The sequence below is a fragment of the Corvus brachyrhynchos genome, unplaced genomic scaffold, assembly GCF_000691975.1.
Source record: "Corvus brachyrhynchos isolate BGI_N302 unplaced genomic scaffold, ASM69197v1 scaffold229, whole genome shotgun sequence".
Lineage (NCBI taxonomy): Eukaryota > Metazoa > Chordata > Aves > Passeriformes > Corvidae > Corvus > Corvus brachyrhynchos.
In genome coordinates this window covers 4,369,097-4,373,170 of record NW_008240042.1, presented here as the reverse complement: position 1 = coordinate 4,373,170, position 4,074 = coordinate 4,369,097, and positions in this window count along the sequence as shown.

Below are 4,074 nucleotides of genomic sequence, written 5' to 3'. Positions count from 1 at the left end.
GGCTCTTGCTGACAGAGGGTCCAGCATGTTACTAGTCAGGAAGCCCCAGCTAATTTCAGTTCCTGCTTCTTACAGCTCTGGCTCTGTCTTGCAGCTCCTGCGCAGTTGTGATGAGAGATGCTGCGGCTGATGATGATTTCAGGTGATTTCAATTCCAGTTGCTGAACACAGCTTCTTATAGCTTTGGTGTGTTTCAGTTTAAGGTGATTTCAGATCCAGCTTGTTGAAACTCCAGCTTTTGTGTGGCAGTTCTGGCTTCCTGCAGCTCCTGCTGATGGACACAGGCTTATTTTGATTTCTAGCGCATTCCAGCTCCACTTTGTTGAAGCTCCACCTTCAGTACTGGGTGCTCGGAATAAGAGTTGCTCCTGCTTCTTCCAGCACCTGCTGCTGGCCATTTTCCAGCATGTTACTGCTCAAGTTATTTAAAGTCTTAGGTTACTTCAGCTCCTACTTCTTGAAACTCCAGCTCTACACAGCACATCTGGCCACTGGCCAGAAAAAAAGTGGGAGCACTGGTGGGACAATGTGTTTGTGGGAGGGCACAGGTACTTCCATTGGGAAACCAAAGGCTCTCAAATCCACACACCTGCTGCCCTCCCAAAAAGGCTGCCATGGGCATCCTGGGAATCAGGAGAAACCAGGGTCCAGGGTTCTAGTGACTTTTGCAGACGCTCAGTTCATTTAATGGAATATAAAAGCCAGGCCAGCACACCATCGACCCCATGGATCTCATCACAAGCTCTTTGTCAATGCTGGCTGCAAGTATGTGCTCTGTATCCATGGGCAGGCAAGAGCAACATCATCTTTTCCAGCATAGTGCTGGAATTCACCTGGATGCAGCAAGATAAAAGCTCTTTTTGGATGGCCTGTAATACAGCTGTCATCTCCTCCCCAAAAGCTTGTTTGGGTTTGGATTTGTTCTAGGCCAGTTCCTGCAGAAAATACTGTTCCAGGCTTGCTGGCCAGCCAGGACTGGAGGCAGATGTGTGAATGGATGCCCACGTGCTCCCAGTTGGCAGCAAACACAAAGCCCAGCCAGTGTGCAAGTGGCTGAGCAGACACTGCAGGAGCCACGGCACGCATGACAGGCGCCTGATTGGTTCATGCATGAGCACGCGATACTTGTGTGCATGAACACCCCATGAAATTATCAACAGCATCCCATTATTTCACATGTGAATGCCCCAAAACTTCATGCATTAGTGCCCAATTAGCTTATGCATGAGTGCAAAATTAATTTATGCCTTAGCATGCAATCACTTCATGCACAAGCACTCAATCTATTGACAAAGGAGCCTAAAGACAGCTCACGTGAGACCCCAATGAATTCGTACCTCAGTGCTCAATCAGCTCACTGACGAGCAGCCATTTCTCCTGTGTGCCCCCTCAGCACATGCATGAGTGCCCATTTAGTACATGCACGAGTGCTGTGCTGGGCACAAATTGCAGGGTTCACGGCACTGATGCCACATTCCCACCCTCTGGCACTTCTTGGCGCAGGTGCTTCTCCACTGAAACTTAGCTCTTTTCAGGAGCATCACAACTCCATTCAAGGTCCCTGTGCTAGCCCAGAGGTGCACAAAGAGCCCTCCTCTTTCCCCAGAGCACCGAGGGGCTGAAGACCATGGTCTATCAGGGGTCAACACATCTGCCCAGCGCTGGGAAGAGACCAAAGTGCCTTTCCCAGCCCCTGTGCCCAGCACCTGACTTCACCTGTCAGAATTCTGCACTGCCTTTGCTTTTTCCAAGGGTTGTACCAGAGGCACACATCATTTCTCACTATGGGGTAAAAGAAGGTTAGCTTTTCCTTACTAAAAAGGTTAGACTGATCTACAGAGGAAAGTCACTTTTCTACAGTTACTTAGTTGTGAATCTCTATCCACAAGCCTACACTGCTTTGTAAGAAAATGAGGACCTTTTCTCAAAATGCTCTGCTATCCAGTCACAAACCCGCAGCTTTGAGAACTGACTGTAATTCTTAGCAGGGCATGAATTTCAATGGTCATCTATGAGAAAACCATCCCCAGAATAAAATCCTGAAAATAACAATTTATGTACTCACATTTGTGTGAGTACGTTATCAACTGGCTGCTCCAGAGCACAGATAATGGGACTAGTATCATGGAATTAGAAGGTAGGGAAGCCAAGCTGCTGGGATCATTGGCTGAGACCATCAGCCTGGCCAAGAGATGCCTGCCACTTGTATTTTTCCTTGGAGGAATGGGAGTGCTTCAGTGTTACATACAAGTTCTATGTACAAAGGTTGGAAGGACTCTGTTACCTTACAGAAGATGTGCAGAGAACCTTGCCAACTCTAACTTCAAGCACGAAGTTTACAAGTACTTATGGGATAAGACATTTGAAGTGAAAACTAGCCCTGGGCTTCCAAAGGTGTAGCACAGGGCAGTGACAATCTCAGCTCAGCTACCCTTTCCCACTATTCCTGAGCAAGACAGCATGATGAGAGACCATCATTTGCCAAAGAGGACTCCTGGCTGAGAAACTGCAAATTCCAATTTACAAGACTAAAACTCCAAGGCCACTCGAAAACATTCCTCCTCATTGCTCACAAGAGCCAAAACTAGTTTTAAGTTCCTGGAAACCAAAAAGCTCAGCCAACACAACACTTCATTGCCTAGACAGTGAGATAGCAAAGCTGCACAGTGATAATGACACTGCACCAACAGAAAGCTCACAGCTCCTCTACCACAGCTGACGGGGAAGGCTCCAGATGCCTGCTTTCCTTGAGACTTCAAAACAGCTTCATTTTTCTAATACAAGAGGCTAATCAAACACTTGCATGTTAATCACTCTCCTTGCTAAGCTGTGCATAGCTGTACTGAACACCTGAGCAGTAGCTGGTGTCATGTAACCTACCTACCCCTGCCCCAAAACCAACTCAAAGAGAGCATTCAGGACATTATCCAGCTGCAGGCTGAGAAGAAGAACATTACCTCCAACAACGCTAAGCAGCAGAGCAGTGTCTCTCTCAGAAGTATATGCACAGCTCAGCGTGTTCAGTAAGTCATCAAGAAGAGCAGTTCTGCAACAGTGAAGAAAAAACCACTAGGGACAAAAAATACATTCCTGTAGCCAAGTGCATTTGAGAACTGGGCAAAGACTGAAAAATATAGAGGCTTAATACATTTATTAGCAACTGTTGCCATGTACTGTAGAATAGGCTACAATCTTCATACACAAGGAATTCATGGTAAGTACTGGCCAAGCATTGCAAAGCACAGGTTAAACAGAAAGCTGAAACAGCATGCACAACCCCCACACACTTATTAAACTGTTCTGAGCATGTAAATCTATCTCACACTTGTTCAATCAATTGTTTTCAGTTCTATTTAAATGCTACAAGGACCAAAATTAAGAATTTAGAAAAGGACTGGAGACAGCAGCTGTTTGCAAGTAGCAAGTAGTATGCCACTCCAGGTGACAACTCCCTCCCTACTCAGGGGTTAATTCCACTCAATAGTGAGCAAAGCTGGCAAGCAGAGAACTGAATTTTCATCTCTTACTGCAAAGGAAACAGCAGATGCATACAGAACATGTCATACTTCAGACTCACCCTTTTTTCCTGAAGGGGCCATAAAAGCAAACAAGTAACCTAATGCGACCCAGGTGGTTACAGCACTCCCTGTATCTTCACTTGCTCACAGAACAAGCTAATAACAAGTTATTATACTTACATATAGCTCTATAATTGCTAATAATGAAACACCAGTTAATTACAAAGCCACCTAGCCAGTAACCTTCCCCTTCAGCTCTAGGTTTTACTACCTCAGTATTTTCCCATTTTGCACCTTACCCTTCACAGCACCAGCAAACACTACGACGACAACAGTGCTGTGAAGGGTACCTCGAGGTACAACAAAGGACCTCAGACCACATGCTGACATTCCCTATGGTTGGCTGCTTAGCATCTTTGCTTGGTTGGACACCTTTCACATCAGGCCCTAACTCAGAAGGGCAATGGAGACATTGTTTACAACTTAAGTCAATTTGACTAGAAGCAAAGCTCAAACCTGTAGTAGGATAAAACCCCTTCTTAATCTGTGCCCGAGA